General features: G+C 37.9%; 1 long non-coding RNA gene across 1 annotated transcript; it reads left to right on the forward strand.

The window, feature by feature from the left end:
- Positions 1–1,908: 1,908 nt before the first annotated feature.
- LOC136288945 (uncharacterized) lies at positions 1,909–11,301 on the forward strand. Its single transcript, XR_010720658.1, has 4 exons — positions 1,909–1,955; positions 8,160–8,345; positions 9,415–9,524; positions 10,687–11,301. It is a non-coding gene; the product is annotated as an uncharacterized lncRNA (long non-coding RNA).
- The last annotated feature ends 10,068 nt before the right edge of the window (positions 11,302–21,369 follow it).

Genomic DNA, 21,369 nt, shown 5'->3' on the forward strand with positions numbered 1-21,369 from the left:
TTTTATCCCTGCTTATGAGCTGTCTTGGTTTGAGAAGACAGGTATCTGCCAGGTAATAAAAAAAAACAACTGAAGTTTCTTTTGGAATGGAGAGTGTAAACCCCCCCACTTATTTTTTTTTTTTTTTTCTTTTTCAATTATATATTTACAATCAGAGGCTCTTAGGCAAAGATTTGGGAAATAGGAATAGCAGTTCTTTATTAGGATGTATTACGAAGCAAACAAACACACACACACACACAAAATCCCCACCAAACAATTACAGCATTAATAACAAACGAAAACAGTACCAAGAACCTTGAGGGCTTTGTTTCACAAAACCCAGGGCAGTTTGGTTTCGGTGTCCCTGCAGGATCCTCAGAGCACCAAGCTGAAACAGTGGAAAGTCCCGGGCTGGTAGCTGGGATGGCAGGGTGTCCCGGCAGGCAGGGGCAGGATGTCCCGGCAGCGCAGGGGGTGCAGGGTCACACTGTAGCAAGAGGAGCAGCGCCGAAGAAGCCGAAGGCGAGGCAAAGCCGGCCCAGCTCCCGCGGGTGGCAGGGAAAACTCAGGATTCAGGTCGAACCGGTGATAGTAGATTTCCAAGGACTGGATCCCTTTGGCCACAGTGAAACTCTTCCAGCCAGCAACAGCCGTTCTCTCTCTCCTCGAACGCCGAAAAAAGAAGAGCCCACAGCTGCCTCAAGCTCTGTCTTTTAATTGTGTTATCTCCCCCTTCCAACTTTGTCCACCTCTTTGTTTCGGTTAAGTACTCTCAAGTATCCAACACTTGGTCTCCTTGGTAACTTATGGGGAAAAAATTCTTTAGAGAAAGAAGGAACAAACCTAACCCCCAATATGAGCAAACTTCATCCCTTGCCTATTGTGTATTTTATCAGTCTACCCTGAGCTCTTCTGTAGCTTCTACACATTACAGATGAATCATAGGTTATGGTTATAGCTTTGATTGTTATTCTCTGAATTCAAGGAGAGTTAAGAAAGGCTTAGTTGCCAAGAAAGGAGAGGTTCAGTGTTGAAACAAAGAAGCAAAATGTTGAGGCTTCTTGTTTATTCAAGCTAAACAAAATTTCCCACATCTCCGGACTCTAGTTCACCAATGATTCCTGGTATTATAATGAAGTCATTTGTTATACATATGGGCAACACACAAACTGGACCAGCAGTAGTGTGGTAATCCCCTCTTGGCTTTCTGCTGATGAAAGAGGAGGCTGGTGTACAATGATTTCAAATTTGCTGAGAATCCAGACCAGAGAACCTAAAAAGAACATGCAGGGAAAAAAGGGCGTGGGTAGGAAAATATCTGACCCAGCAACAGAAGCAAATTGTGCTACAGTCTCAGTTGGGCTGCTAATTACACAGTTTTTCTCCATTTGCTAGTTCTTCACATCCATGATTTGGAGCATGAATTGTTTCTCTTTCGCGTTAAACATTTTTGTTTCATTTTGGTTTGTTTTGTTTTCTTACCTTTGTATGTCAATAAAGCCCATTAATGGCTAATGAAATGCTTTGCTGACTTCCCTTGTGGATTACTGTTTTTAATGTGAATGTGCATTGAAATTGGATAAAATTCATGCCAGTGAAGAGACCCTGACCACTGCTCACATCCCATCCAAGCTTCCTGTTTCTCTTCAGGTACCCTGCATGGAAGAGAATTTCTCCTGATGGTCTTGTGATGAGTATAGTTAAAATGCCTGTGAGAGCCTACACAGCTGGGCAGGACTAAAGATTTTAGGTGAAAATTGGCTGTGTCCTAAAAGATGTTCTGCTTCATGAGGTGTCAGGTTTTATTCAGACCTCATTGGCAGAAATTCTTTATAGCTGTGGTAGATGACAGCTGATGATCATAACTAATCATCCCTCTGGGCTTTAAAAATCTATGAATTTACAATTCCACACTAAGGTTGGATACACCTGAACAGATCTCTTAGCATGATCCAGGTGCCTAGAAGCAGCAGGTACTGCTAAGTGCTTTCTCATGCTTTTGGCTTTATTCTTTCTTCTTTGTAATTATTTCTTAGAAGTTTGAAAAACCCCATTTAATTCCCTGCTATTTATTTTCTTTTCAGTTTGGCAGGAATTAAATTTTTTCTTCAATTTTTTTTTTTTTTTTTTTTTTTGCATATATTCATGCAGTGACAAGCACCCACACAAACTAATGTCACTTAAAATGGTGAAACAAGATTACCATAAGTAGTACTGTTGCTCTTTCTTAATACAAATGTAGATACAAAGATTGAGAAACTTAAAGGTTAAATGCAGGAATTACATGTCATTTGCAGCCAAAGTCAGATTTTTGCTTTTTAATTTTTTTTTTCTCATGGACAACATACAGATGGTGATCAAATGATTCCCCCTCACATGGCTAAGTGCCAGTCAATCACAGGGAGTCTGTCCTTCCTTTACTGTCAGGTTAGAAATGTGGTGGTTATCCAAGTGTTGTCTCCACATGCTCTGAGTAGCTGGAGGCTTAGAATTCTTCTAAACTGGATGGCTTTTTGATGCAAAACTGATGCAAAGCCTTTGGTCTCTTTTGTACTCAGCTGCAAGACCTTGCATTTGGCTATTGCTCCTTGTGAGCCTCAAATAGTAGAAGTAAGATTGTACTTCGTGCATTCCAAATAGCATGAAAGTGTGGCAGATTTTTCCATTTCTTTTTTTATTTCCTTTTTATATTCCAATCCTTCGGTTCTTGCAGTGGCACTGCACTCACTTTCTTTAATATGAACAATGCTGTAGACTACAGATCCTCAGATCTGTAGTCCTTAGTTGTGAAAGACTTGTGCTTTCATGTGCGAAATAGTTAATTCAATTGCATTGCTTTTCAGTCTTCTTTTTATTTTGTTTGTGAGTGTGTTCACTGTGAAAATATATGAAACTTACTGTGTGATGCGGGGCATAAAGAGCAAAGGTAATTCCCTTCCATTGCCTGTACTTGGAATGAATGTTGCCATATTCAGTTCAGAAACTGGAGCATAGACCAACTTTTCATAGCTGCATATAAAGGCAGTGGTATGCTCTTTTGAACATTATAATAAATCTCTGTTTACAGTCCTTAAGATTTTAGATCCTTTTAGAGCATATCCAATGGCCAAGATTATCCTCAGCTCCTAGCCCTTTCTGCTCCTTGGTGCTCGTGGGATAATTGGATGACTCATTTAAATGAGAATCAGATGCTATAAGCTTGTTGTTCTAACGGAAACCCTTGCATAGGAGAGGTTAAGCTGTGGAATTTTTCTGTGTTTGAAGATTTCATTATTTTTACAAAGGGAATCATGGTGTCCTTGATGCTTCTTTTCATCTTCACTGCTAAAAGCAATAGAACCAATCTGCAAATTAACTGTAATTCAAGAACTTTATGTAAATCCTTCATAGGCTTTGTAGCTTGTGCTGAGAAAAAAGGTAAAATACATGTAACAATGCATATGTATATGCATGCTTAAAAATAGTTCTGTAAGATGATAGAGAAACTCAGGGGCTGTATTTCTCAACACCTTTTGTAGGATTTCCTGCCGTCATAGGCTCCGGCATAAATGAGAATCTTCCTAGCCAGCCTCAAGTACAGTGAAGTGGCAAAATGTCTCTGGAATGCAGTGAAGGTCTCCCAACACTGATGGATCAGAACAAGATACAGATGTATATGAGAGAGTTCCTGGCTGTGATTTAACTTACCCTTTTTCCCCAGCTGGCAATGATTCATACTAATGCAATGTTTATGGTTTCATCTACCTGTGTAGATCAAACAGTTTTGGGGAAAGTGGCTTGATGCTGTCATTGTTTTCCACATCTCACATAATTCTGTCCTTTAAGTATATTTGGTATTTTTGTGTTTAATTTGATGCATTAGCAGGAAGAAAAAAAAAAAAAGAAAAAAGAAAAAAAAAAGAAAAAAAGAAAAAAAAAGTAAGACCCTTGATCTTTATTTAGACTACAACAGCTTTCAGGAAGCACTTACAGACACAACTGTAATACAGCTAGAATGATAAAGATGATATTATGGGAAGGCTTGCTGATTTGTGAACACTGCAAGAAGATGCCAGCTAACCCCAACTACTTTTGCCTCAGTAAATTTATTTTTATAGATCACTTACACTGACTAACTAACAGAAGCACACTTCACTAAGACATTTATGTGGGCTGTATCATAGTTATAGTTCCTTACGAATGACCAAGGCTCACACCAGTGTAACAGTGGGATAAGAACTCCAGATCTCTGAAATGCTTATAAAAAGTAAGAAATACAAGATCCCTTGGCTTATTATTTCATTAAAAATTCAGACCGGATTTTAACCGAAGTTCACATAGATTCATGACTTCTTGCAGTGAAGCTTTTGTGGTTTGGGGTTCTGCATCAAAACTGAAGATAATTGAGATGCAGGAACATCTGAATAATGATTTTTCTGTCTGTTCTTAATCCATGCTTCATTTGTTTTGCATCATACAGTCATGGATTAGCTGCAAATATGAGAGTTTAAACTTTATCTATGTGAATCAAATGAGTAAAAGTGCTTCTTAATTCCACACAGTATACTGACAGTGACTTACACAGGTATATTTGAATTTAGATTTTATATGTATTTCAGATATGAATTATCAATTAAAACTTGGTAATTCCTATGGGAAAAATATATTGATTTAAGAAAGAACAAAAATTAAGTAAGAAACGTGCCATTTTAAATTTCAAATTAAGGTATTCAGAAATCTGGCGACTCTTCAAAGTCTTAAAAATACAATTTTATGTAACAGAGTAGGTTGTCATAACTCACACATTGATGAATGCTTTCCATCTGTCAATCATATTTTACCTTTTAGTCTTTTTCTGTTTTCTTTTCTTCTATTGGTTGAATAGGTCCCTAAAATTTTACAGTCTTCTTTATTCATTCTTCTCTGAGTGAAAGGATTAATGTGTCAGAACTACTTATGTAAGTACAAGGAAGACCGGGCTTCTATTACCTCTTTTTTTTTTTTTCTTTATACAGTAGCAGGGGATTGTAATGACTTCAATATATTTGAACATGTGTCTATTTTTATTTAAGGCTTGTAAACAAATTACTTCTCGGTGAAGAAAAGACAGTAAAGGTTCAAGCATGACTTTTAATCACTGGATTATTTTGTTTGTAGAAATACATATAACCAAAATCCTTACAGTGTGCTGCAAGTGTAAAATGCTGATGCCTCTGTGGTAGCTGGTGCACTTGTGCTTTTTCAGTTGTGCCTTTGTCACAGAGTGCAGGTGGAGCATGGGACTGCACTGGTCATTGGAATGGCCAGCCCATTATAGTCCACTGTACACTGGATATCTGCCTTTCGTGTATTATTTTCCCTCCAAAGCATGAGGAGACCAAGTTGCAGAACCACTTAGACAAGTCAATGTAGTGTAGATCAGTACCTGACAACAGCATCCTTAATGAGCTGGCCAGGAGTCTGGCAGCCTGGCATTTGTGCAGTGCCCTGCCTTGGGATGTAGATCCCACCTCTGGGAGCTTGAACCCTCACAAAACCCAAACAAAGCAGCTGGACCTCTGCCAGCCTCCAGAGGAGATTCTTAGGGCTGGCAGGAGTAACCTGAACTGGCACTGCAATTTGTTACGTAGACATATCCCAGCCAAGAAACCATAATGCATTTCTTATCAGTCTCTCAGTTAGAAAATAAAATCTCTTGTACCAAATCACGGTACCATTTTTGGAAATGTCTGAGACAGAACTGTATCTGTGATTACCCATTTTTTTTCTGTGTTTATTTTCAGAAAATCTCAGGAGCCCAGTCAGCCAAGCCTTTCCACTCTGCTGCAAATCATAAACCCAAGTAAAGGGGAGACAAAACACTGTAGAGAGCCAACCCTCCTTTGTTCTGATGTATTTATAATTTTTAAAATTCTATGCTACAAAATAAATGTACTTTTAAAAATTTAGTAATTTGACTTTATGGTAATCTTGTTGACAGGAAATGTGGCTTATTAAAAAAAATAATTAAATAACTGGAGACAGAGCTGCTGACTTGGCCAGAAAACTACTATGCTAATATGTCCCCGTAGAACTTGTCCTTCCTGACAGCCTGTGAAAAGAGCAGGAGAGGTGAAGGAATGGTATGGGGAAATGGAAAAACAAGGGAAGAGGAGCTATTGGAGCTTAATATCTGTAGGATCCCAAAATTTTAAAGAATCTCCATTTACTATGCGCACAACACTTGTATCATGGTTAAGAACACTGATAAAAATGTCCAGCAGATCCCCTGGTACTGGCTGGGTTAGGCAGAGATCTGAGGTATCCTTGGCCCACGGGGAGAAATAACAGGCAAGAGTGCACTTTCAGGACTTGTACTCTGTCCATTTCTTTGGGTGGCTGGAGGAGATTCAGAAGATAAGAAGTGAGAGAGGAGTCAATCAAGAAAAAATATTTGTGGCAACCCCACCAAAAGACAAAACAATTTCCTCTAGATGAGTGGAGTGGCTGTGTTTAATGCTGATGGGGTGTGTGTGCATGATTGAGTGAATGTTTAAATGTAATATGGGGACCTAAGGGAAAGTGTTATTAACATTATATGAGTGAAGGGCTCATTGGAGAGTGGAGTACAGAGGATGAGAAGCTGTGGAAGGCTGAGCTGCAGCCATTTTAAGAGCTACCTGAGGCAAGGAAGGGCAGAAGGTAGGTACTTGTCACTGAAAGCATAATCTTATTCATCTTTCCTCCTGCTCCCAGCTGCTTTGTCCTTCCTTTCTACCTGTCATATTGGATCATGCTCGAGCTGGGAACAAAGAAATTGTTTTTGAAATGCCTAGAAGATACACTGAAAACAGATACTGGCAGCATGATGCCATTCTCTCCTGCCATGTCCTGAATCTTCCAAGGGACCATTTAGGCAGTGAAAAAGAACTTAGTCCTGGGGTGACTCTATGATGCTGAATTGTATCGCCATTCATCTGTTTAGCCCAGAAATAAGTTTTGCACCTTTAAAACTGGATCAGAGAGTTAAGGGGTGGGGGGGTGGGGGGAGAAGAAGAGTGGTGGAATGTCTGAGGCGGTTGTATTCAAAACATAAAGTTTGAATACATAACATGAGAGTTATTCCTGCTCCTGGACTGTGTTGTCTGCAGCAAGGACAGTGGGAGAGAGCTCTCCTTTGCTCTTACTTAGTTTTTTTGCTAGCTGAGGCAGAGAAATTCCCCAGACTGTGACTTTTCTTTTTCTTGGGATGGACCAGCCCTGCTCTGGACTGAAACCCCAGAAAACACCAGGAGCTCACACCTGTAGCCCACCGGGGCCCGGGATGTCGCATTTTCCAGCGTAGGAGGGACTGATAAGAGACTGAGTGAGCTGAGCTACACCCCGTGAACAGGACTTTCTGGATTTTCCATCTCTTCAGAACAGTGGGAGGGTTTTTTTGTGGCTTTCCTGGTGGTCTGAAAAAAGAGAGACCAGTCTTGCCAGAGCAGTAGGTTGGATTAGTGCAAACATCCTAATGCAGAGGCAATTATGTTAGAATGAAGAAGATTATATAACTTAAAGTAAGTGCAATACAAATCCCACTCAGAACACATTATTTCTGTTAGAAACAGATAAGAATGTGAGGAAAATGGTGAAATCCTCATTTGCACCTAGAGAAGAAAGGTAAGAAGTGGAAAGTATGGTGAAAAAAGCAGCAGCCCAGGGGAAAAAGATGACCTTAAGAGGATAGAAAAGTCAAGCATCTTCTAAAAATTTCCCACAGGCCCATCATGGCCCAGTCCAACCGTTGCTGCTGCTCTTCCTCCTCTCCCCACAGGGAATCTGCTGCTCTGCTACTGCTGCAGGTTTGCATTTCCCTTCTAATTTGGGGGAAGTAGCTGCCCTAGGATGGTTCTGTTGAGAGGAACTCAGGAGTGGCTGCTAAGCACAAGGGATTCAATTAAATCTAAGAAAGTGTTTGTTTCAAATGTTGGGAGGCTCTAATGGACAATCAAACTAGGTACTGCTCAGGTTTTGGAAAATTGGTAAAATCTTTGGAAGCAATGGTTTGTATATGAGTCAGCATGTGGAACTTATTTAAAAGTGCTCAAAATTTGCAATCCTTTGTCAGACAGTTTGAATATTTGTAGGAAGTGAGCATCAACGTGCAGTATAAACACAAGGAAAGATGCTTGACTTACTTTCCCTAAGAGAAGTATTTCTGTATTTTTTTTTAGGTGTTCTCCTGAGTATGGTAACAGTGGACTGGATATATGAATATAAATGCAAGAGAAATGCTACCATGTGCAGACTTCTGTAGGTCTGAAGAGTTTATGGAGTGTAACTCCATCACCACATAATGATAAATTATTTAGACTACTAAATACACAACTGTGGTCTTTCTTTTATTAAGTATCCCAAAGGTGAGAGCTGCAAATGCAAAATGCAGTAAAATGATGGAAATGTAAGGACTGAAACTGCAGTTTTACCAATCAGTGAATTAATCCACCTTTTATTCTTAGAGAATATTATACCAGCTGTCATCTGAAAGAGGAGTTGTTAATACCCAGACCTAGATTCTTTTCCCCCTAGAGATTTAAAATAAAGTCTTGTAAAGTGATAAAAAAAAAAAAGACATTCGATGGACAGCCAACTTTGAATTTTTGAAGGCAAGAATATGTCTCATTGCCTAAAACTACTTTGAAAGCAAAACCAACTTCCAGCAGGAAAGAGCTGGGCTATTTTTGCTTCCTTGCCTATGTACTGTGTCTGGTTTGCAGCACACCATGAGATTTTTTTGGCCATTGAATAGTACCTGCAGTCTCTACTTTTAAATACACAGCAGTTAAAAACACTTCTCCTTTATCATGTATTCTATTCTACGGGGGGATTGGATCTGCCAGTTACCCCCTTCATATTGCCCACAATTTTATCATTATTGATTAGATGCAGAAACATGGCTGTTTATCTTCACAATTCTGTTTTTACTCCTTGGCATATAATAAATTATACATACAATAATGATTTGGCAATGAAGGCAACAAACTGGGCACTGCAGCTGGCAAAGTCCACAAAGTTGACATGGAGAGATGCCAAGAGAATATCCTATTGCTTAAGATCAACCTCTTCATTTCAGAGCTCCAGAAAAAGTAATGTTTGGAGTATTTTCTTTTATCTTATTTGATTTAGGAAGTTGATTTGTCTGTTTTGTTTACATTATCAGAAAACTACTGGCAGCAATGAATAAAGAATCATTAACACCACTTTTGGCAGGAAAGTGGTATGGAAACCCAAGAAGCAGGGCTTGCACTGCATGTGTTTGTTTGTAAAAATCTCAAATGTAATATGAATTTACTATGCTTGACTTTAAAATGGCGACTGCATGTAATTTTGTAGCTGGGCCTGTACATAATCCTTTAATTCTTCAGTTTTTCTTACTTTTGCTGAGCCAGGATTACTGCTGATGGTTTCCTTGGGTGTTGCTAATTGCAGATTCCACATTTACCTCTTGATCTATCCCTCCCTGTGACTCTGGCTGGCATTGGCTAAACAGGGATGGAGCCACTCTGCTGGGTGTGCTCAGAGGACAACTTTTCAAGCTTGTAAGTACCTGCCCGGCAGCTGCTGTTACTCCAAGTGAAAGATAGAGGATAACAACAAGTTCCGTGCTGTTCTTTCTTAGAAAATACACTGCATATGCTGGTAGGAAGGGAAGGAAGTAGGAGGAGAGCTAGCCAAAGAATACACTTACTATTAAATTACAGCTTTAATTATTAATATAGCTTTATTTAACATAATAAAAATTCAGAAATCTTAAAAGAAATGCCTGAAGATGAAGCTCACTGCTGTTGACCTCATGTCATGAAACTATCAATCAACTAGAAAAAGGCATTCACCCATCATAGAAGAAGAAGATAGAGACAATACCTGGATTTTTAAAATAAATCATTGTATATTTGTGTGTTCTTATAACTTGGAGACGTTATAAGAACACACAAGGGTGTGAGAGATGCAACACATATAAGAGTTGGAGAGACGCAGTAGATTGTTGGTAAGATTGTTTTTTCTGTAATCTAAGAAGAAATACTACTCAGCTTTAAATAAGACACAGCCGTGCTAACAAAGGACCTATGTAAACATCCTTAAGGAAGGCTCTTCCTATACTTCCTACTTGCAGCAGGTGGAGAGGGGTGAAAACAGGTCATCCAATCTGAAAGTTGTTTTGTTTTAAAACCTGATACATTCTGATCTGATGTGCTGAAAGGACCTTAAACCTTGATACATGGAATTTTTTAATGTGAGAAGTCTAGATATAAAATAAAATTGGATTATAGTAAAAGTATATACTCAACCAGCTGTTTATGAAATTATGGATTTTTGAAATGGTGAAGTAGAGACTCATGACAGACATATAGTTTAGCAGCAATGGATTCACACTTAATCTGCTTTTCACATATGTTTAAAAAAAATCTTCAATTATCTGCAAAAATCTGCTTTCATAAACTCCATAATTTATCAGGGATTAAAAGAGCAGTATTTTGACAACATAGCTGCTTTAAGTGCAACTAATTTTTTGTACATCATTAATCCAGACAGAATAACTCCCAAGTTTTCTGACCCTGGTAAATGTATCCTTGCTGTTTACATTTGTGCAAATGATACTTTTAATGTTGAATTTCAGAGCTGCCTTATGTCAAGTTAAGTATGTTTTGGAAACTGCTTTTTTCTGTGTCTTGTAAGAGTCAATGTTTCATTGCTTTTCAGAACAATTACATTTGAGCGTCAATCAATCAGTGTGATGCAACGGATTTCTGAAATCAAAGGAAACCTCCTGCAAAATGAAGTGGCTACTTATTCTAGAATTACAAGTCCCTAGGAGACAGAGGGGTGATATGACATTATTTACTCAACTGGCTTACTAAATAATAGTAGGAGGAAAATTTTTCTTCTAGATAATTGTTGTTTTCTTTGAAATTGAAACTAACAGCTAGAAAGTGGCTTTTCCAACTTCAAGCTTTTACCAGTTACCATTTTCAAAAATTCCTTAACAAAGAGATTTTCACCAGGAAGATTAACAAGATAAAGTGTTGAAGAATTGCTTATGATTGCAACATTTTGAATTTTTTAAGTTTTGGTTTAAGAGTCCAGAAAATCTTGTCAAAGTCAAATTTTCAACAATCATGGAATGTCATTTAGTACCTTGAGTTTAACATAAAGAAAATGAAGAATTAAAATGAAGTAGTTATATTTGCCCATACAACTCACTCATAATTTATATTTATGTCATGTTTATTCCCTTTTATTTATTCTCTCAGGAAATAAGTGAAACAGATACGCTGTTTTATCACATGAGTTGTAAGTGTAAAATACATTAAGAAAATTGTGTCAATTAATCCTCAGTCTCAGCTGACAGATGGTTTCCACACTGCTTCATCTTTCAACAATTTTACTGTATATCCAAATAGATAATGTAGTTTGAGACTATAATTTTGTTTGATACTAGGAAGATAGAGTTATTTCTATTATACTTGAAATTGTTGTAGTTTCCAATGAAACATAGAGACCTAAGCAATATTCCATATAACTTCTGGTTACAAAACCCCCTGAAATCGACTGTTCTCCAAATTGGCAATATCATCCAAAAATGTTGATGCAGCAGGGATCCAATTTTATAGTATCTATTTTCCCTGGGTATTCATTTAGTTGCCCTGTTCTTTCCTAATGTTTCCTACAGAGCTCTCTGTGGTTTTCAATATCCTGCTGGCACTATTTCTTCATATATGGCATACAAAATTTTAGACACTGAACCATTTCCAAATGATCAAATCAACTTGTCTAACATGTCATACCTGCTACTGCTTTTAGTATGAGTGATGTGTCTGTGTTTTTTGATTTTAGAAACATTTATAAGCATGCTTTTTGGCTCTGGGCATCCCAAAGACTGTTTAGAGAGCAACACAAAGGCTAGATGGAAGAAAATGAAGAGTGGTGCGCTATAGGTTGTCATCTTTACAGTTTGTTGTGTGATATGGAGAAACAAAAACATATTCCCACTTTTTATGAGTTATAATGCATTACAAGCAAGGCTTTGCTCTCTCTTTCTTCCTGTGAGAGAAATCAACCCCCACCTGAAACATGCTGTATAGGACCCCCTCTGTTGATGGACAGCCAGGCAATTCCTCTATCACAAACATGTTGAACTAACTTGAGGCAGGAGCAGGGGTGACCTGGAGCATGGTATTCTGTCACTAGCTGCCATAGAAGAGGCAGATACAGAGGGCGTGGAACTAAAAAAACTATAGAATGGTTTAGGCTGAAGAGATCCCCTGGGATCATCAACTCCAACCTTTGACAAACAACCACCTTGTCAACCACCTCCACTTTCTTGAAAACCTCCAAGGATGGTGACTCCACCACCTCTCTGGGCAGGCCGTTCCAATGCTTAACAACCCTTTTAGTGAGAAAATTCTTTCTGATGTCCAACATGAACCAGCCTGGGAACAGTTTGGGGCTGTTTCCTCTTGTCCTGTCACTTGTTACCATGAGAAAAGAGGTTGATCCTCACCTCATTCCAACCTCCTCTCAGGTAGTTGTGGAGAGCAACAAGGTCTCTGCTCCCTTGAGCTTCCTTCAGTCTGAACACCCCCAGCTCCCTCAGCTTCTCCTCATCAGACTTGTACTCCAGACCCTAACCCAGCCCTGCTGCCCTTCTCTGGACAGCCTTCCAAGATCTCAATGTTCTTTCTTGCAGTGAGGGGCTCGAAACTGGATACAAGATTTGAGGTGTGGCCTCACCAGTGCCAAATATAAGGGGACAGTCACTGCCCTGGTCCTGTTGCTCCACTATTGCTGATACAGACCAGGTTTCCTTGGCCTTTTTGGCCACCTGGGCACAGCTGGCTCATGTTCAGCTGCTTTTGACTGGCACCCCCAGGTTCTTTTCCTCCAGGCAGCTTTCCAGACACTTAGCCCAGTCTGTAGCACTGCAGGGGCTGTCGTGACCCAAAGGCGGGACCCAGCACTTCACCTAAAATAACCTCACACAGTTATGTTCAGCCCATCAAACCAGCCTGTCCAGGTCCCTCTGCCGAGCCTTCCTGCCCTACAGAAGACCAACACTTCCACCAAACTTGGTGTTAACAAGTGACTGAGGGGCACTCAATCCCCACATTCAGATCATAGATAACGATATGGAACAGATTTAATTGCCTGCACATCTGAATTTTGTGCATTTCCCCCATCTCAGCTATATCAATTTTAGTTTTATGTTTCAGAGAAATTTCTGGATTAAACATTAATGACAGTGATATTCTAACTTAGCAGACTTGCAGCATGGAGGGCAAAATATTAAATGATATAAATATATTCCTGGTTCTCAAAAAATCCTGCTGTTTCAGTGATATAGCTGTAACATTTATTTAGAACATTTTGCATTGTCATTGAAAAGAAAGATGGAAGGGAAGCTAAGAAATAGAGGAGAAAAAATAGTAAGACAGAAGCAGCTTGATAGTTACAATGATGCAAAGCACAATTTAAAAAAGTTGTCTTTCATGTTGTATAATCTTTAAGATATTGTTCATTAGGGTAGATTCACTGGAAAGTTACAATAATCATGAAAGTGACTGCACAACAAAGTTCTTGGAAAAAACACTGTATAGCTTTGTGGAAGAAAGAAAATGCTAAAAGGTTTCAACTGTGTATTAATAGTAAGCAGAAACACAAGAATTATCAATAATCATCCATTCTTTCTGGTGACATGGGAGTCAGTGACATGATAGACTAAGGTGTCAGACCTTTTATGCATCACTGTGAGATAAATGGAAATTTCTGCTGAGGGCAAGCTATCTGACCTTCACTCTAACCCTATCAAGCCATATTTGAATACGAAGAATTAAGTTCCACTCATTTGGCAAAGGAAGTTATGATTCACAGAAAAAAAAATGCAAATGGAAAGATCTGTGCCTTAAGACTTGTCTATGGGAAAATGGGCTGGACAGTGACATTCACAAAAGATACTTGGTAGTGTGGGGGATCTTATAATCTAATATTAAGCCCTGAATGGCAGGTCTTTCAGGTTAAGCCAAAGCAGGGCTGGTCTTGCAAAGCCCCTCCTCTAAGGCCCAGGTGGCAGACAAAAAGACAACTCCTGGCAAACTTGAAAGCACTGGCACAGCAACTGGTCTCCTCCAATGCCCTTCTTTCAATCCCTGTGGAATTGTGCAGACATCTTTATAGAGCTCATTTCGCTGTTTCAGGTGAAGTAGTTGGGCTTTCAGCATCTGCCACAATCTACACTGTAGGCACACATGGTTAGTATACCCTTACAAGTGCAAACATGTAACCTAAACCAAGGCTTGTCTGCTACTTACTGAGATCATTAACCATATTCCATTAAAAATGCAGATCCATCAGGAAAATAATGATGAAAATAGTCACTTTATCAGAAGTGCAAGGCCAGTCTGACAGGGAAATAGGATCAGCAGTGAAGGAGAAATTCAATATGTCTTTAATAAAAAGCCAAAGATTCTGTTAGTTTTATCTTTTGACACTCTTTTGTGTGATTACAACCAGTAAGGTCACTGAATTCTCACATCTCTTCTTAAAACATTCAAAATGTGTTTTGAAAAAGGTTTCTATTATCTGTATTATCTGTACTCTGCTGAGTCTGCCTGATGTTATCTACTTGCCCTTTTCTGTGAGCTGTTTAGGTAGTCTTTTTTTACTCAGTGTTTATCTAGAGAATAGGACAATAAATTTTTTCATTCAGTGTCAGGATCCTTATCTACTCCAGCAAAATAGCCTATATAATTCTCCATATTATTTTTTATGTTTTATATTATTTTGGTGTATAAATCCTGCACCTCTGGTACAGGATGTTGTAGATCTCATTTGTTTCTCTCTACTGTATGAAAAAACAGAAGAAAAAATTTTTTAAAAAATTGCTGCAGAGAAATTGTCACAAGTGGTGAATCTGTACTTGGGATATGTGAGTGTGAGAATAACAATCACTGCTCCATCATTTCTCCAAGTCTACATGATCTGGAGACCAAACATAATTGTGCCTCTCTCTCCACGTTTGGCAAAACTGAGATGCCATTCATTGTATCCTTCTTCTACTGATACTTGAATATCTATATACTTAAAAACAGTTAAAATTTTTTAACCCCTTGAAGTTCGTTGTAGTTTCTTAGGACAACTAAATACATGTCCACGCCCTGGAGAATGGAGAGTATTTCCTGGTAGGATTTTCTGAAAAAACTAGGTGTTGCAGAGAACTGTGAAATAATGACACAATCTACGCCCTTGCATTACCGAGAGATTCTCATTCATTTTGGTAAAGGAAGTAACTTAGCCACAAATACTGCAGTAAGAAAAGAGCAACAATTTTTCCATCTTCTCTCAAACATGCATTGTTAAAATTAAACCTGGTGGGTCCTAACAGTGGGACCATTTTCACAAATTAGGAAAGATGAATGGGTCCAATACTTTTGTTAATGATGAAACCAATTAATTAAAAACTGCAGGAGTTTATGGTGTCTGAAAGCATGGGTTTTTAAAAGCTGGAAAAGTGTGAATAGTTTTTGTTGCTTAGGTAGATGTTGCTCTACCTGTTGCTTCATAGGCAGATGAACTGGAATTTTGCTTTGCTATGCATCAGTCTGAATTTCAACTCTATTGATGTTTCAGTGAGACACCTTGCTGGACTTCCTTTTCCATCAGTTTTTCTTCCCAAAAAGTCTCTCAAGAGTGCTTTAAAATTTAGGCATTAATGATCCTCAGAACAAATATGAGAGATGCTACACTTTCTCCTCTAATGTAATAGGGCCCAGCTATATCTTTAAGGGAAAAATCTTATTATTTCTGCTAGTCATAGAAGTGAATATATAATTAAAACTGCACAAAATTAACTTTTTTGATGTTCCCAGCTGTATTTTATTAGAAGGCCCTTAAGGATTTGATGGACAAAGCATTTTAATTAATTCCTTAGCTCTTAAAATGGGCTAACAGCTATTGGATATATTTCAGCCCAGTCCTCTACTTCTTGCAGAAGTAGAAGAAATCCCTTGTCTGAAACCAAAACCAGGGGCAGTACCTACTCCTGACTCCCTTGTACTACATTATCATTGTGATGGAAATGATGATTTCCTCGAGTGTCACTGAGTGTGAGGCAAATGAGGCTATACCCAAGATCACTCTGTCCAAATGTCTTAATCCACACCTTCTATGCAGCCCCAAGAGTGGATATTTTGCTTCTTGAGAAAGAAGAGCAGTCTCTGCATGATTAAGCAATAGACGGATGACCAGAGCATCCTGAGAGAGTAGATTGTGACTCTCAGCTGTACAGCAAAACGATGCACTGAGATTGTGCATGCTTCCTTGCTCACATAGTATGTAACAAACTGGCATAGACTGGATTTCTTTTGCTATATCACAAATTTGAAATTTGGAAATTAATCTCACTAGAAACCAATATGGGAACTGCAAAATTTTTGAAGTTCGCTAACCTTTCCTTATAAAGGGAATTTCTCAGTACAGTATTTTTATTTGAAATTATTTTTCCATATTAGTATTTTATGTTATCTCTTAACCACAACTTTGCTTTTCATTAGTGTAGTGAGACCATCTGGGCTCTGAGGAACAATTATGTCATGCTTACATTGAATCTGAATAATCCTTATGTGTGGATTAGAAGAAGCCTCGATACCTTGGAATATTTAGCTGAAAAAGCAGTGACAGCAGAACTTTCCTGGTCTTGCTTACTTCAGTGCATGGGGTGGGTAATCATTTAGCTATCTTTTTTGATCATTGAAGTTCTGAAACCTCTCTGACAATTTATCTGTAAATGCCTGGCACTCTCTCAACAGCCATGTAATGTTTATTTTACTTCTTAAGATCAAAATAGAAAGAAACTCTATTGTAACCAGATTTTTAAAGTCCCTTCTATTCTTATAGTAACAGCAATCTTGTTTTGATTGCTTATATGCTGATTAGAGGAAAAGGTGGAGAAATATACTATTGTTTTCTTTATGTTATTTAACAGCTTAAAAATTTTATTTTAGCATTACTACCTTGCAAAGGAATTTACACCAAGCCTATTAAAACTTATATAGCAACTTTACTTTCACCTTTTTCTTTTTTTTTTTTTTTTTTTTTTTTCTCACAAGAAATTTAATTGTATTAAATGGCCGCATACTGCTCATTAATTTGCAGGTTGTCCCTGTGAGTTTTGGAAGTTCTAGTATTTTATTTGGTTGGCATAAACTCAAGCTGTATGAATCACACAGCTGCATAATTTATATTGGCTTCTTTTGTTTCTAAAAGTATGTGGGAAGTGTTGCATTTTGGGTGTTTTTCATTTACTAACCCTGTCTAAAGTCATTCAGTTCACTTCTGTGCCAGAGCTCAAGCAGCCATGTGTACCTTTGGAATATATTTTATATGTAGATACATGTTTCTGTACTCACCCATATGTCCTAAAATACATACAAGATAGAGATTTCTTGGGCTAAAACGACACATTAAAAATCCTCCCTCAGAGATTCAGCATGTACCATACACTTCATGTGATTCTGGGCTACTGATTTTATTTTAGGGACTCTTTTTGTAGTTCTTCCTTGGAAATTTTAAAATAATCTGCCTTCTGCCAGATGCATTCCTTTCCTAGTAGTAGATTTCAGAAGTTTGGGAATACATTGGGAAAACACAGTTGTAATAGAAGAATGTAGAGGACTCGTGGATACCAATTAAATCACCATATAATCCAACATAAATTTTGGTTCATGAAATAGAAAAAAATGAAAACCAGCCATCAAGAGTTTAGTTATTATGATGTAGACGCTCAGACCCATCTGTGACTCTGTGAAGAGAAAGGCCATTCACTGCTTCATTGTTTCATGGGTTTTCATAACTTTTGTGTGAAGTTTTATGAATGTCAGAAATCAGTTAGAAACCTGCTCTTTCCTTCTATGTCCTTGATATGTTACTTGATACTGTTCTGTTGTTTGATGAACATACATTTGCATACATTTGAAAGTGTCACTGTGCAGATTGATGCCATTTCAGAAGCACTGACCTAAATCTCACATTTTAGATTTTCCTTTCCTTTCAGTCGACAAGTTATTTGCTCATGCAATTAAGTAAGGAAATCGTTTTCAGTTTAGGTAAGCCCTATGACTGATACAAGGCTACATTATGTGGTCCATTGTCAGACACCCTGAAAACTTTTGAATATTTTGCATGTTTGATGTGTGATCTTCACTTGAAAAAATGATTAGCAAATAGACAAAAATGAGTGACAGTTTTATGATGTGTTAAAACCATTGATTTCAATAATTTTGTAGAACAGCATACATGACTGGTAGGATTGTGACATTGGAGTTAACTCAGACAATATGAAATTCAATTTATTTGACTCCTTAGTATAGTGTAATTCATGTGGTTTCAGAACAAAAATCTATATTTGTATTGATATGACTTCACTGCTTTATTATATCGGTATTGATGCAACACTACAGCAATGGTCTCTAGCATTTTCTAACTACTGACATGCAGCCTGATTAGATTTGTGGATTGAAGCTTGGTAGATACATATCAGGACTATGTCAGAAACCCAATTATATATTTGTCTGAACTAATGTGTGAAAGCAAATAAATACATTCTATGCTTTTTATCAGCTGTCAAAGTAAATATCAGAACACAAAAATTGTGGTTTACCAAGTAGCTATACACTTGTATGATCCATATTGATATGTAAAGGAAAAATCTCATATTTTGGCCCACCTAATGAATGTTAAGCTTGATTAAATCTGCTATCAAGATATGGTAAAATATCCTTAAAATGTTAAGTAACTTTTTTTCTGATACAGAAAGGACTATTAATTCATATGTCTAATATTAATTGACTTCAGTGGGGATCTGTTGGAAAACTTTGGAGTATAATGACTTTTTAAAACTTTGTCTTTGTCAGACATGAAAGTGAATGTAAGTGACCATGAAAACTCATCTTTAGCCTGAATTAAACCAGAGGAAAGATAAAGCAACATTTTTTGCAGTTGACAGCATGTACATTTGGTTTCTATTGGTCTGAGTGCTCATCATTTGTCTAAGTCTGTGCATTACTCTGAATAACATAGGGAAAAAGGTGAGACAAAAATTGAAAGAATGCATGAAGAACAGAAGAAGAGGAAAGTTGTAAGAGACAGCATTGTACATAATAAATATTTAAAGCTCCATTTTTTCACAAGAATTAATGTGGTTTGAGGGGCCTACATTTTTCTCTTTCTTATGTATCTTAGGTACTGCAATGCAGTGAGAGGTGTTCTGTGCTTACACTAGTCAAAGAATCCTCAGGCTTGTTCAGCAACTGTACACATCTATAATTTAGGCTGAGGACTGGCTTGACCTCTGTGATTTTATGAGGAAGAGCAAAAAGTTGTGTGAAACCACAAAACCACCTGTAGTACCTGGAGCACTGTTGCAGTGTGGTCCCAGCTGGGTTACTGAGGTGGAGGGAAACATTTCCCTTGGTTTCTTCTATTCTGCAGGGTCCCGTTTCACATCCTTCCTTTGTTGCTGTGCCTCCCACCTATTTGTCAGTTAAAGCTGAGCCCCATAATATCCCTTTATCAAAAAAAAAAAAAAAAAAAAAAAAAAAAAAAAAAAAAAAAAAAGGCAACCAAGGATTAGAAGTCAGGGAAGGGGAAGTATGAAGCTTTCTCTGAATCTTTGCTGTCATTCTGCTCCATGTAGCCTTTGACCTACAGACTTGAAAGTTTTCTAACCCTTGAAATACAGGAAGGAATTTCATAAGGGTTTTGTTTTTGTCTGTGTTAATGGCTATTTTGATAGAATTTCCTCTGTGAACTTTGTTGGGCAAATTTCATTTTCTAACAGGTTGCCACAAATGTTTTATATCAACATCCAACAATGTGATTCTTCATAAAATAGCACAAATGAATGCATATTCTTGATGTTCCTTCTGTAAAAGTCATGCATAAAAACCTAGGCAATAATTATAATAGGAATAGATGGATAGTGGTAGACATAAAATGTGAAGAACTAGTTTAGGTTGAAGTCAGTTTGCCGAACTGCCAGACAAACTGAAATAAAAAGAACCTTGCCCATCTAACTGGAAAATGAAACAAGAAACAAGATTCTCTTTCAAAGGCCTATGGTGTTAGCACATTTATTGTTAATTAAATATTTCAGTCTCAGTGCCAAAGGATCTACTTTCATGGGACTGGAACAGACGTGTCATTATTTCTGCCTGTTAACTGGATGGCTTTGTTAAGTTTAAAATCACACAATTCACAATGGGAACTCGTGGTGTCTAGAAAACACAAGTGAACCAGATCTTCATTTCCAAATTGATTAATATATCTTAATTATTAGGTCCAATGTATGGTGTTTCATGAGCTCATAACTCCCTGCATGTTTAAATCATGTGTGGACTTGATGGCATTTACAAGCTTTGGCAGTCTGAAGAATAACATAATACTATAAACTTAATGTGGGGCAAGACTGAAATGATTTTAGGTCTTGATTGATTTAGAATTCACATCTTGAAACTCATTTAGGGTGAGATTAGACTGGGAGGTTGTCACACAGATGGGCAAATATTTATATATGATTACATTGATTGACCAAGCCTCTTTCATTCGCTGATTGCCCCTAGGCAGCTTATTTATGCAAGCTTGTTGGAAGGGATACCCAAAAATCACCTAGTTCAACCTCTTGCTCATCTCAGGGCTAAGTAAAATTTGATACCTTCTCGGACTAAAATTTCACAGCTTCTTTCAGCCTCTGCTTCAGTGTTTGATCAGCCTTATTGTTATTAATGTTAATTAGCCATATTTCTAATATCTAATCAGAATTTAAATTTTTTGCAGCTGTGACTGTGCTTCCCATTCTTTCAATGTGCATCTCCAAGACATGCCTCACTCATTTCCTCTCTATATCCTCCCATTGGGTAGTTCCAGGTGCCCTTTAGACTTCTCCTCTCCAAGGTAAAACCCCTACTTCTTTCAGCTCTTCTTCCTACAGCAGGGAGTCCTGCTCCTTAAACAGCTTCATGGCATTTGTTTGCCCTTGATCCAGTAGGTCAATAAACTTCCCAGGCTGGAGAGTGCAGAAATGTGCAGAGCACTCCATATGTGGCTTCATTCATGACAATAAAGGGACAACCTGGTAACAGTTTTGCTAAGGCAACACTGTATGAACCATACTGGTACTGTCTGGAGAATAATTTGTACAACAAATATGTGTCACATATGTGCCCTCTGTGTCACAAAGGAACTAAAATTAAAATGCAGATTGATGTTTGTATAAAAATTCCTATTGTGTAGTGGATAAAGGGGCTGAAGTGGCTCCTACTTTGGCCATCACATGTTAGGCACAAGGGGTGGAGTCAGAGTACATCCATTGAAAGAATTTTGACATCCACACTC

The sequence above is a fragment of the Chamaea fasciata genome, unplaced genomic scaffold (genome assembly GCF_029207755.1).
Source record: "Chamaea fasciata isolate MVZ Bird 193981 ecotype frontalis unplaced genomic scaffold, bChaFas1.0.hap1 SCAF_4, whole genome shotgun sequence".
Classification (NCBI taxonomy): Eukaryota; Metazoa; Chordata; class Aves; order Passeriformes; family Sylviidae; genus Chamaea; species Chamaea fasciata.